This window comes from Odocoileus virginianus, chromosome 7 (genome assembly GCF_023699985.2).
Source record: "Odocoileus virginianus isolate 20LAN1187 ecotype Illinois chromosome 7, Ovbor_1.2, whole genome shotgun sequence".
In the NCBI taxonomy this organism is placed as follows: domain Eukaryota; kingdom Metazoa; phylum Chordata; class Mammalia; order Artiodactyla; family Cervidae; genus Odocoileus; species Odocoileus virginianus.
In genome coordinates this window covers 13,053,649-13,068,346 of record NC_069680.1, presented here as the reverse complement: position 1 = coordinate 13,068,346, position 14,698 = coordinate 13,053,649, and the positions used below count along the sequence as shown (strand labels likewise).

The following is a 14,698-nucleotide window of genomic DNA, read 5'->3' as shown; positions in this document are numbered from 1 at the left end:
CCAGAAAAACATCTATTTCTGCTTTTTTGACTATGCTAAAGCCTTTGACTGTGTGGATCACAATAAACTATGGAAAATTCTGAAAGAGATGGGAATACCAGACCACCTGACCTGCCTCTTGAGAAACCTATATGCAAGTCAGAAAGCAAAGGTTAGAACTGGACATGGAACAACAGACTGGTTCCAAATAGGAAAACGAGTACATCAACACTGTATATTGTCACCTTGCTTATTTAACTTATATGCAGAGTACATCATGAGAAACACTGGGCTGGAGGAAGCACAAGCTGGAATCAAGATTGCTGGGAGAAATATCAATAACCTCAGATATGCAGATGACACCACCCTTACAGCAGAAAGTGAAGAGGAACTAAAAAGCCTCTTGATGAAAGTGCAAGAGGAGAGTGAAAAAGTTGGCTTAAAGCTCAACATTCAGAAAACTAAGATCATGGCATCTGGTCCCATCACTTAATGGCAAATAGATGGGAAAACAGTGGAAACAGTGTCAGACTTTATTTTTTGGGGCTCCAAAATCACTACAGATGGTGACTGCAGCCATGAAATTAAAAGACGCTTACTCCTTGGAAGGAAAGTTATGACCAATCTAGATAGCATATTAAAAAGCAGAGACATTACTTTGCCAACAAAGGTCCATCTAGTCAAATCTATGGTTTTTCCAGTGGTCATGTATGGATGTGAGAGTTGCACTGTAAAGAAAGCTGAGCACTGAAGAATTGATGCTTTTGAACTGTGGTGTTGGAGAAGACTCTTGAGAGTCCCTTGGACTTCAAGGAGATCCAACCAGTCCATCCTGAAGGAGATAAGTCCTCGGTGTTCATTGGAAAGACTGGTGTTGAAGCTGAAACTCCAATACTTTGGCCACCTCATGCGAAGAGTTGACTCATTGGAAAAGACCCTGATGCTGGGAGGGATTGGGGGCAGGAGGAGAAGGGGACAACAGAGGATGAGATCGCTAGATGGCATCACCAACTTGACGGGCATGAGTTTGAGTAAACTCCGGGAGTTGGTGATGGATAGGGAGGCCTGGTGTGCTGCAATTCATGCGGTCGCAAAGAGTTGGACATGACTGAGCGAGTGAACTGAACTTGATAGTGTGTGAGATGAGTGCAATTGTGCGGTAGTTTGAGCATTCTTTGGCATTGCTTTTCTTTGTGATTGGAATGAAAGCTGACCTTTTCCAGTCCTGTGGCCACTGCTGAGTTTTCCAAATTTGCTGGCATATTGAGTGCAGCACTTTCACAGCATCATCTTTTAGGATTTGAAATAGCTCAACTGGAATTCCATCACCTCCACTAGCTTTGTTCATAGTGAAGCTTCCTAAGGCCCACTTGACTTCACAGTTCCAGGATGTCTGTTTGTTGATTAGAGAAGATTAATGCCTATGGTCTTAATTACAAGTCAGATTCAGGCAGGGGTAACTAGTAGTTTCTTTTCAAATGCTAATTCAAGCCACTATTCAGTAGCACTGAGGGGTTGAAAAGATTTTATTCAGGTCCCAGAAGAAAAAATATTCACACCAGAATTGCCATGGCTTAAAAGGGAGTCAGCACCTTCACCACACTGAGCCCTAAGGAAGCATGTTTAAAGGGAAGTAAGTAGTAGATTCTAGTTTTTCTTAACCTTTTATGCTTAATTCTAAGAGCATAAAGATTTCTGCTTCCGGGTGATATTTAAAACAACTCAGTTCTAGGACTCCTTCTCTTTAAAATTAACCAATCCTATTACACAGTCATGTCTTCTACTGCTTCAGAACAATATGACAGCACAAACCAGTTTGAACTCCACCGGTGGGAAAAACAGTCTTTCAACAATGTTCTCTGAATTGAAAATGAGGCAGAAAACAGATTTTTAAAAAGTAATATAAAACTTAACACTATGGGTTTTCCTCTGGATATGCAGATTAGAAACAAGATATCAAGCATAAACAAAGTTCTAGCTTTAAAAATCTCATCCAAATATTTATGCAGTAACTATCTAGTATATATGTTTAAAGAACATTAGTTTCAAGACTTAATTAGATGAAACAGTTTGGAATGATGGTTTTTGAACTTTTAAAAAATGGCAATCTACAATAAGAAATATATTTTATATTGTAATCACATACAAATACATGAGATGTACAACTGAAACAAATTCAGGACATGATACTAATACTTTCCCTTACTATGTGGTATATTCTGATATTTTCTATTTTAATCTCTTCCTTTAAAAAAATGCTGGTCAAATTTATGAACTACTATTGAGCTGTCATCTACAGTTTGAAAAACACTGCCCTAGGCACTCTAAGTCATGATCAGATAAGAAATAGAAAGAAGAGTGTGTGAGAGAGAGAAGAGGGAGGGAGATGGGGGGATGAATAAGAGCTTGAGAGATGGAAGGGAATAAATGATTCCTTGATTCTTTTAACAATAATATTTATGGCAGATTATAGCAATGAGATACTAGTGCTTTGAGAGATAACTAAATTTTCCTGCATTTAAACACTTAGAAAGTATTGTCCGTGTTATTCAATAATAGGGGTTTTTTTTCCTTCATTTTTTCTTGACTCACAGCTACTTCCACTTCACTTTTTGAGATCTCTCTGCTTATGTTTGTAGTCCCCACAAGAGTACTCCATAGCAGCGGCTGAATTGAATTATTTTACTATATCACAACTCTTTCCAAATCAATCTGGTTTGTGTTACTTCTAGGCTGGGAATGGTAAAAACAATCCTATGAAAAGTTATTACTTATAAAAAGTCTTTCCAAACTTGAAATTCTTGGTACTTTTAACAGCTTTCTCCAGAACATAAGCAAAAAGATGGGTGTACTTTTCAAGTACCAGGCCCATTGTTTCATATTTAAAACAACAATCAAATATATGCTGAGACTTCAAAGCAGCATATTTGGTTAACAACAACAATAACAAATGCTGGTTTATTTAGTTTTTCTTAATGAAAGTTACTATAAAATTGTGAACGTATTTAAAGTTCTAGAAAACAACTTAGACTCTGCATAAACTACGACAAGCCACATCAGATCCACCAATGAAGTTTTTATTCATTTTACACTATAAAGTACATGAACTACTTTCAACTGCTAGCCAAAATTTTTTACATAAATGACATGGAAATTGATAGATATGGAAAACTGAACTAGGAGTAGATAATAGCCAAGAAAAAAGAAAAAAAAAAAAAAAGGCTATGGAGTGGCACTGAGTACTACAAATGGCACTTTCTAAATGCCCAAATGGAAGAAGATTTAACGAGCCCATGAAGCATTGTGATCTTATTGCTATAATGGCTACTGATTCTGAGAGCGCTCTTGGAATATTTCAGACCAGAATCAAGGAACACATTTTACTGATAAGAAGAAACTATACTCAGAAGTGTTGAGCAAGCAGACGTATCAGATACTGCTATAAAATTACATTAACATTTGTAATACTAATTTATTAGTATTACCGTATCAATCACAGATAGCCCCATGGTCAAAATTTATGCCTCAAATGAAATATAAGAAAAAAACAAGGCCCACCATACACAAGTATTTCATAAATACTACTGACTGAGAGGAATAGGCAATAAAGAAAGCCTAAAAATCCCAGTGCTTGTAAATGGACTTAATGTTATGACTGTCTGTCTAGCATGCACAAAATGTAGATACACAAATGAGGTAGCTGCATAGTGGTGCTTTGCATGACTAAAACGGTCTAACACATTTTAAGTAACTAGAATTTTAAAAATTGAGAAGTATCTACTAACTGTATTACTAGTAAATTAAGGATCTGTCTTTTCACTTTAATTCTTTACAGGCTTTGAAGCAAAAATTAAGAGAACAACCAGTCCAAATGTCTAGTTTTCTAGATTAGATAACTAATGAAAGAGGTCTTCATTCAGAGACATGCCCAAGATTACACACCTAACACCATCGGGGTGATCTAAGTTCTCCTAGCTCTTTATGCAACACAATATTGCTTCCTCATTCGTTGGCCTTCTTTTCTATCAGTACTCAGCAACCCAGATAAATAAGATACATAAGAACAAGGAGTATTAGGAGATGGGCAGACCAAGAAGTTTAATAAGATAGGCAAAGATGAGTAGTATCATAAAATATCACGGAACATTCCATACAATTTTGTTTTTCAAACAAAGAGGAACTAATTAGCACATGCAGGGTAAGCGTCCTTAAACTGGCTCAAGTCCATATGAAAACACCACCACCCGGGCAATGATCAGTATTTTGGAAGTTGTAATTGTTACCTAGCAGATAACTGTTACGTCTTAATTAGAATTATCAGAATGACACTGACTGTGCCCTGGGTTAACAATAAATTATGTTCAGGTTTACATTTTTATCTCTAAAGTTAATTTAGCATCACTTGAAAAAGAGTTGAGGGTCTTTAACTATGTTCAGTTCAGTTCAGTCGCTCAGTCGTGTCCGACTTTCCAATCCCATGGACTGCAGCACTCCAGGCTTTCCCTGTCCATCACTAACTCCCAGAATTTACTTAAATTCATGTCCATTGAGTCAGTGATGCCATCCATCTAGTCTCATGTATAATGAAACAAATCCACCCTCGGAAAAAAAATTATGTTGGCAGTAATTCCACTGTATAGATTTAAAAAAAACTCCTGAGATTTAGCAATTTGCCTCGGACTACCAAACAAGGAATTAACTCACAGTTATAGATCTTAATTAGGTGTGGAAGAGTGGACCAAAAAAGATGGAACAGCTCAAAGGGCTTTATTTCCTACAAGTACATACAGCTATTACAAACTTAATTACTGTCTTTCTTTACTGGGCACCTGAAAATATATTCTAGAATTAAAATACTCAGCTCCAAAACAGAAATGATAAATATTCTCAAAGTAGTAAAGTAAAAAAGTTGTGGATGGCTACCAAACTGGTATAAATTTAATTCTCTGTGGTCTATTGCCAGAATCCTAAAATTGATCCAAATCATTCTCAAATTTCTGAATCCTTTTTCTGTTCTTCTGAAATGACTTCTATTGCCGTTGTTTAGTGGCTAAGTTGTGTCCGACTCCTTTGAGGCTCCATGAACTGTAGCCTGCCAGGCTCCTCTGTCCATGGGGTTCTCCAGGCAAGAATACTGGTGTGGGTTTCCATTCCCTTCTCCAGGGGATCTTTCTGACCGAGGGACTGAACTGGTGCTTCCTGCATTGGCAGGCGGATTCTTCACCAGTGAGCCACTTGGGAAACCTTACTTCTGTTCAGTACACCTTTAAAATAAAACTATAAACTCTAAGCTTCAACACAAAAGTCTAGGACTCAATGAATCTACAGTTGATTGGCAAAAGAATACTATTGATTTGGGCCTGAGTTAAAAATTCAACTTAACTCAAAAAACTAAAATAGAATACCATATGATCCAGCAATTCCAATTCTGGGTATATATCCAGAAAAACAAAAAAACCAATTGAAAAGATACACGCACCCCAATGTTCAAAGCAGCACTATTTATGTACACAAGATTCAGAAGCAACCCAAATGCCAGACAAATGAATAAAGAAGATGGTGCATATATATATATACAATGAAATATCACTCAGTCATGAGGGAAAAAAATGAAATTCTACCATTTGCAGCAATATGGATGGATCTAGAGAATATTATGCTTAGTGAAATGAGTCAGAGAAAGACAACTACTGTATGACATCACTTAGATGTAGAAAACAAACCAGTGGTTCCCAAAGTGGGGAGAGAGGAGGAGGGGAGCAAATTAGGGGAATGGAGTTAAGAGATACACTCTACTATGTATAAAATAGATAAACAACAAGGATATATAGTATAGCACAGGAAATTATAGTCATATCTTATAATAACTTTTAATGGAGTATAGTCTTTAAAAATAGGGAATCTGTGTTGCACAGCTGAAATTAATATTGTAAATCAACTATACATCAATTAAAAAAAATCTGTCTTAAAGTCAAGGAAAACAATGCCAACAATAATAAAACAAACTAATAACAGTAACAACAACCCTTCATGTTTCTAAGGGTCTGGTACTTAACAGAAACTGATAGCTGGCTCAGCATCAGAAAGGAAACGTATCAATTGGAGAGCACAGCTATGGGAGTATTTTGGCTTTAAACTGTTTTATAAATAAATGTAATACTTCTAATTAAGATAAACTATTTTAGCAAACATGAAAAATACACCCTGTGCTTGTATAACTGGAACACAGTAGTAGTTCTATATAACCATAATACAATGTTGTTCAAGTAGGTCCTTGCTGGGTTACACTGAGCAAAGTGATTCAAAGACTAAAGACATTCACTGTTGGACAAACAAAATGAATCTTTCTCACTAAGGTATTAACAGTTGATGAAGAATATTTCATTGATCAGCATTACCTGTTTGAAGGAACAGTGAGCTGGTCTTCTATTTGAAGAGTAGGGGCTATGGAAAAGAGAGAAAGTCACTTGCTTAGATATTGCTAGGACTGGAAAAAACGTTCTTCAGTAAACTGAAAAAACTCTCATTATAAATAGGTCAAATTGACCAGTTCTAACGGGTATGCAAGGGACAGAGTTACAAACTTGAAGACATGAACCAAAAGTTCAGTAGTGTAATTTTTTGAAGCCTAAACTTAAATCACTTTTTAGGCTTTGCTCAAATTGCTCCCAACATGAATCATTTGAAAAAGCAAATATAAAACTGATTTATATATATATATATATTCCTGTAAAATCATGAGTAAAACAACCAGAGAGAGAGGAACTCTCCCAAGTATCTTACAGAATTCAAAAACACATGGCCTCGGTGCCCATACCCTCCTTTTTACAAAATATGATGAACATTCTGTATATATCCCTCCAGTCATTTGTCTTCAACATGGAGTGTATTTGGAAATGGTTAGGAAAAAACCAAAAGGTGGATTTTTTTTCCCCTAAGAGAAAGTTGACAGAGACTAGTGGATTGATTACTTAAATGTGCCTCTAAGACATTTAGTTTCTGTTATTAAGTCCCCTGGTATCAGTGAAAATTTTTAAATTGCGATCCAGGAAACTATCCAAAACCTGACAGCTCATGATAAATGAGAGGTTTTAAAAAGTGGAATCACTGGAGATTATGATTTTTAAAGAAAGAGGCACTGCTCTCAGTTTCTGGAGATACCTTAAATCTTTGGCTCTTTACTATTTAGTCCTGGAAAAAAGCTTTTAATAAAAAATTTACTCGTGTAGTACTGAGCTTGAAAAATTTAAAGTCGCCACTTTTGACATTTTCTTGAGAGGAATGTTTGAGGAAAATTCACTCTTACCTATTACTGCATATCTCCTCTGAAACCTCCGGAAAATTTTTCCAAAGTGAGTATCAGAATACAAGTAATATATAAAACTTAACTCCCTCAAATTCCAACCTTACATATACCGATTTTTTAAAAAAATTCTGAACTCAAGAAATTCTAGCTTCTCATTCTGAAGAAATGTAAATGATCCTACAAAAGTTCATTACAATATTAAAAACAAGTTGAATTTGCAAAATAAAACATTCACCCAAAAGGCTGATCTAGTAAACTGAGTTGTTATTGAAGATGGTGCTTCTAATGTCGATTCCTAATGTCATCATTATGACCAGTGAACACAGGAGGAAGACTGATACAGAAAATATGAGGTAAATTTTCTTCTTTTAAAAATTCAAAGGAAAATATACAGAAAATGTTAAAGAACCCATGGTATGAGTTAGTTCCAAGAATTCATTTTGATCTACTATTTCAGGTATCTCAACTAAGGATTTCTGGATTTCATGATTATAAATTATGAAGTACAGCTGTAAAAAGTTAATCCAAAAGCTGTAGGTAACTCAATACATAGCTCCTGCAAAGAAATCTGATTTGAAGAAGTTCCTCCTACCAGATTTTGGATGGTAAGTAGGATTTCAAGATCATCACAACCTCATCTGTTTTCTTTCTATGGAAAGTCTAAGACTGTGTCATGAAAATGTAATTTATTAAGCACAGGTAATAGTGGGGCTTCCCAGGTGGCTCAGTGGTAAGGAACCTGCCTGCCAATGCAGGAGATGCATTCGGTTCGATCGGGTTCAATCCCCGGGTCAAGAAGATTCCCCTGGAGGAAGAAACCCACGGCAGTATTCTTGCCTGGGAAATCCCATGCACAAGGGAGCCTGATGGGCTGCAGTCCACCGGGTCACAAAGACTCAGACATGACTGGAGCAACTGAGCACACACAGGTAACAGTATTTGAAAATCATTTCCAAAAATACTGGTCATAACCTGTCATTCAGAACTCTGATAATAGGTTTTAAATGGAAGTCCATGAAAAGAGATGTTTATCAACCACAAAAATGTTTTTTTATTTTTTAAATCTATTATTGTGGAACTATTATTTTCAAATGAATTATCCCTTAAATCTAAATTTTTTTACTACATACTGCACTGGGTTGAATAGTATCCCCTAAAATTCATATCATTACCTAAGACTGTGACCTTATTTGAAAATAAGGTCTTAATTTGTAATCAAATTAAAATGAGGTCATAAAGATTAATGTCTTCATAAGAAAAAACTGAGATGTGGACACAAAGACACACAAGGGAAAAAGCCATGTGATGGAGGCACAGATTGAACTGATGCAGACACAAGACTAGAAACACGAAAGACTGCTACCAACTACCACAGGCTAGAAGAGAGACACAAAATGGATTTTCCCTCAGAGCCACCACAAGAAACCAACCCTGCTGACACCCTAAATTTTGGACTTCTGGGCTCAAGAACTGTATGAGAATAAATTTCTGTTGTTTTCAGTCACCCATTGTGTGGTACTTTGTTATGGTAGCCCTAGGAAACTAACATACATACTGTTCCAATAGAATTTCCATCCTAATAACATCTATTTTAGGAGGCATTTTACCATCACAACAGTTGGGGAGGATAGCACACCTTTGTAAAATCAAAGTCAGCTCTTTAAGAAAGACAGAAATCAAAATAGCAAGCCAAATGACACTTGATATATCATTTGATATAAGTAAGGGCAATGCAACATAAATGTCTTCCACAATGGCATGATTTTCGCAAACTATCACAATGTTAGACCAAGAAACACTGTTCCCAAGAAAATCTGCAGCAAAAAGATACGAATGTTCCTGTTATATCAGATTCTGAACAGAAATTTCTTTGTAAAACTCCATGAAGATTCACAATGAACATCAACCACAAATGAAAGATGCAGTGGGCTCTACTGGTTCCACCACAGCTGAAACAGTAAGGCAGTTATCAAATGATACAACATTCCAGTCTGATGGAATGTCTTTTCGTTAAGCAAGAGTGAATTTAAAAAGGCACGCACTCAGTTTTATCAGGTTTCCTGTCATGTGTACATACAAGCTGCATTTCTGCCCTTCTCCCCGCATTAGGGATCACTAAACCCTAACCTGCAGATTCAGCCTCATGCCAGGCTCTGGGGGCCCCCAGGATTACAAGAAACCTTAAGAAACTAGTTTAGCAGCTCAGCATCAGGTTAGACCTGCTGCTGCTGCTCCCCCTCTGATACTTTCACTTCAGTAATACTTTTATCTGATTATTAATAATCAAACTCTGTTCTCTCTTAGCCATTCACTCACTCAAAAGTGAAAGTGTTACTTGCTCAGTTGTGTCCAACTCTTTGCCACCCCATAGACTGTAACCTGTCAGGCACCTTTGTCCATGGAATTCTCCAGGCAAGAATACTGGAGTGGGTTGCCATTCTCTTCTCCAGGGGATCTTCCTGACCCAGGGACTGAACCTGGATTTACCTGCGTTGCAGGCAGATTCTTTACTGTCTGAACCACCAGGGAATCCCCTTCTTGCCTTTCTATCAGGTAACTCCGAAATACTTTCAAAAGTATTTAAAGTATTTATAAAGGCCCTCTTTCCCAGATTTTAGTCTTAGACCCTTCTATCAGTTTCTACTGTTTCCTGAGGTAACCTAATAGCACAAATCTTGACTTTTAGCAGGGGACTGCAGATGCCACGCAGACTTTCCCGGCTTTAATTCCCATCCAGACTTCTACCAATTCTACCCTACCAGACTTCTACCCTTCCAGATCACCCTGTTCCTATGCTCTGCCTACAGGCCAGGGTTGAAACCTACTGTCCGACCTCCCTTACACTAACAATCGCACACCTGGGCTTCTTCCTCCTGCCTGTGGCGAGGAATCTGTCCTATCCTCAAGGGTCTTGCCTGGATTCCAAATCTTTGTCAGGCATTCAGCCATTCCAACTCTGTTACTAACACCATCCTTCTTAGTAATTTAGCTTTTGCATTTTCCCATTAAACAAATTACACCAGGATTTTTAAAAACACAATTTTTGAATGTTTTTATGAGGAGAGGGGTAATGGCCAGTAGTCAACATTTCCTGAGCATATTACCTAACATTGTTTCAAAAGGTAGCATGTTTTAACTCTCATTTAATCCTTGTAATAACCTTAGGCAGGTAGGTGCTATTGCCATACTCAGTTTACAAACAAAGCAACAGCACATTGAAGTTATGTGCCCAAGGTGACACAGCAGTGTGCGTGTAGCTATGATATAAACTCAAGCACGTGGGCTCCAGAACCTGCAATATGTTGTATCTTGACCTTCTACTATACCTGTCCCCATCACTAAACTTCAGGGTTTTCAGATTTTGAGTCATTTCAAATTTATACCTGGTTAAGCTCCTTTGGTAAATGTTTCCAACTCCTCCTCTGTCTACTCAGCTCCAAATCCAAGTCCCCACCTCTAGTGTGAACTCTTTGATTAAGATATGTTTTCATAGATTGTATTTTCTTACAATCAAGTTTACCTGAATGTAAAAACATGAAGTAAACAGTATGACTCTCAGGAATTTGAATATCAAGTCAATAATAAATAAGCAAAATCCCTTGGTCAATTAACTAAATTTTATCTTCTGCAAAGTACAATCTAAAACTATAACTGTGAGCTTTAGAAAGAGGTGCGGGGAGTCCTTTGGATCCTAATGTCTAGATTACATATGCTTCATTATTTCATCTAGAACTGTGTTAGACATTTACTGCCATATAGGCTTGTAGATTCATTTAAAGAGGTCTAGATTCTGACCTGGTATACAATAAGATTTAGCCTTGAGAAGTAAGCCTAGTCAGTATGAGTAAGAATCTTGAAAATGTGTGTGTACACATTTTGATATTTTATCACAATTCACAGAAGAGAAAAGAGACTGAGATTCTTTTCAGACATGAACATTGAGAAGACTGAAGATGATGGGAAGATCAGCTGTTTCCACAGCTGGAAACAGAAGTCTTAATAAAAAGTAAAAAAAAAAATGTGAAAGAAGATTGAAAAAATCTAATGTCAAATTCAGGGGAAAAGAGAAAATATTAGAATAACATCTTTAATTTACAGAGGCAAGCTTATTAAAAACAAGAGGCTGGAAAAATACCTTTGTAAGGATAACAGAGTCTAAATGGCAACTCCTCCAAGAAATAAATACTGCCTTTCCTAATATTATCTAATTACAAGCAAAAGAGGAAGAGCATCTCTAGAAGTTAAAGGTGTTAGAGTATTATTACAAAGTGCTACTCCCTCATGTCTCCATAGGAAGAAACAGGTCCTAGGAGAGACTGTGACTCACACAAGTCCCGCAATTTATCTTACTCAAGATTTTTCACCTTATTTAGAATAGCATGTGATATAAAGAATGCCAATCACACGATCGCTCAATGTAAGAGATTATTTAAATATGAACGACATTTTAAAAATTCCTTTAACTAAAGGTTTTGGCAATAAACTAATTTTAAAAGCTACTGTACATTAAAGGTTAACTTTCATGAGAAAGAAAAATCACCCAGTGCCTCAAGCACCAGTTTGTTGAGTTTAAGGGATCTGTAGGTATGTATTCAGGGTTAAAAACACACAAAACAGACTTACTTGGTGTGTGCTTTCATAAGAATTTAGAGTCATTTATACCACTTTTAGATAATGAGAACACTTCTCTTTTAAACCTTCAAGGTAATTCACTAGGGAGAATATATTTTATGACTCAGCTTTTTATGCCCACTCATACATGCCTGAAGGGTCCACTTAAATTGCCTGCTGTATTTTACATTCAAGCTTGGAGTAGGATTCTTGTTTTTCTGATGCTCACAAAGACTAGACTCACAGTTTAGATCTATAGAGCCTATTTAGCTGGATTTAAAGCCTATATCAAGACTTTATTGTCAGATAAAAAGCAATCTTCATGGAGCTTAGTAACTTAAGTAGCTCTCCAGAGTTTGGTAAATACTTTGTGTCTACTTTTTATCTCTACTGTCAGGGAAGGGTATTCTATAAAGTTGTAAAGTATTATTTTAAACTTCTAAAAGGTAATACGGATACTACAATCCTTTGGGTTCACTGTTACATCTGAGTAACACAAAGTTACCTACCATAATTTTCCAAACACACTATTTTCTTAATCATTCCCTCAAGTTTTTTTTTTTTTTTAAAGCATCCTGGAGTCCCATCTATAAAAAAGAAATTACTCAGAACCAGGCTGGGGGTTTCTAAAATTCAGGCTCTGAAAATAGGATGGAAAAGACTTTAGGATCCTTCACAGATTTAGAGGAAAAGGATGACTCTCCCAAACAAAAGCCATTTCCCTAACTGATGCTCTGATCACCTTATTTCTCACATATTTGGAAAGTTTTCCCTGCTCATCTCCATCCAGTCAAATCTTAATCTACACCCTGCGGTCTATTAGAAAACCAACTCCCTCCGTGATGGCTTCCCCAGTATCCTCCATCAGAATTAGCCTCCCCATTGCCCCTCCCCTTCGTATTCCCAAGGCACTTGATCACAGTCAGTATTGCTTTTGAATTGTTTATGTCTGTCTGCTCCAGTAACTGGGCCAACATCTTTTTCCTTTCTTCACCGTCCACTTACATTTACTCAGTAAGGGTTTATTAAACTGAGTGAGGTGAGTAGGGCTACTGACTTATAACATCCCATTCTCCAGTAAACTAGGACAGAGAATCTAGAGCAACTCTTGAAAACTGGGCTAATCACAGTTAGATCCGAATGGCCAGGCACCCAAGATGGCTGAGGTAATGAAACGTGTGAAACATCTACAGCAGACTGAAAAGTAATCACAAAAAAATGTGAAGGTATAAAAAGAGAAATTTTTAAAAATCTATACTTAACCACTGTGTTCTGAGGCCAGATACAAATAATGCTACAAAATATCATCTTAATAAAACCAAAAAAGCGACTTATCCACTAATCCAGCTGTTAAATAAAGAGTATAAAGAGATATAAAGCACAGATCTAGGTCCTGCCCTTGAAGACTTTTTTAGTTTAACTTTTGAGAATTAAAATTCTCTATTGACTACACGGAAAGATAACTGACAGTACAAGCCAGTTAATGACAAATGCCAAATGAAAGGTAAATAAAAATAAGATATCTAAGAGCTGAGATGAAACATGTATGTAATATTTATATGACGGCATTTTGTTTTATGTCAGCATGAAACAAAGGCAATTGGAGGGGAAACAGGACACCGCCGTGCTATTACACTACATATGCTGTAGTACCATTTTGTATGTTGTGTAAAACAAGCAGCATTGAACAAAGCAAAAACGTGATGTGTGTATATGAGAAAAATTAATTGTACGGTATCATTCCAGTACATTCTGTTGTACATTTTAGTCTTATTTCCTTTCTCTTCAATATTGATAAGAGGATGCGAACTGTACTGTTGCCAGCTAGTTACCCATATTAGAGAACAAATAAAAAAAGACAGCACTAGAAGGAAACAGGAAAGAACATGTGAATTGCAGTTGTAAAAAAAAAAAAGAAAACTAGCCTAGCTGGCCTTACTTGTGAAGCATAATTGCTTTCAGCATATGGAAGTATTTTTTTCACATTTTCTTTGTATCAAATTTGTATTAAACTCAAATATATTTTTTGACAATGGTATTTCTTTGTGACTGAGCCAGTGGACTCACATCGTATCTCTTTTGGGTTCCCCATCCCCTAATTTTTTCTGATTCTTCCCCTTTTTTTAATTAAACTGTTTTGGAAAAATGCAAAAATAAATAAGATATCTAAGAGCTGTTGAGGACTGCTGATAAACAGAATTCTGGATTAAGATAGTAAGGGAAGGTTTCATTGAAGAGGTAAGGTCTGAATTAAATGATGTATAAAGTGAGGTGGTTTGAAACAGATGACCTCCAGGCCAACCTTCTAAATCTGAAATTTTATTGTAGTCTTATCACATAACTATAGTAGTGACTTGATATTAACTAACCACCCCCTGAATGGAGTTTTCTTCTTAATCATTCATTATAAAAGTAACAGCTTTTGAAGGCTTGATATTTTGTTAGAGAACTTGAGTTGGAGGCTTTTTTCTTTATACCAGTTTCTTGGTATGGCTTCCAAAATTCAAATCAGGCTTTTAAATGGACATTTTTCATACCCCCAAAAACGTAGCTGAAATAATTTATTATTCTCTCTCTGTTGATAGGAAGTGAGTAGAGTAAACCTGCAAAAGTTCATCTCCATTATTAAAGCATTTTTTCTTCTTTGTTCTTTTTAACTTTTTAACTTTTTAACCATCAGCAGTTACTGATGGTCAAACATATTCTGAAGCCTGGCCAAAGTTTTTGTTTTAGGGCAACACTCAAAACAAAGCAAATACTGGCTTAGTTATGACACTTGTTGTTCTAATACATTAATAGCCT

General features: G+C 36.4%; 1 protein-coding gene across 11 annotated transcripts in view; it reads right to left on the bottom strand.

Annotated features, from left to right (window-relative positions):
- The window catches only part of ADD3 (adducin 3), a 133,209-nt gene that overhangs the window by 45,827 nt on the left and 72,684 nt on the right, over nt 1-14,698 (bottom strand). For 7 of the 11 annotated variants that reach the window (XM_020905428.2, XM_020905427.2, XM_070470149.1 and 4 more), the window contains exon 2: nt 6,378-6,423. The exons of the other annotated variants lie outside the window; for them this stretch is intronic. The gene's annotated coding sequence lies outside the window, so the exon portion shown is untranslated. The remainder of the gene's footprint in view (nt 1-6,377; nt 6,424-14,698) is intronic. 11 annotated transcript variants of the gene reach the window in all.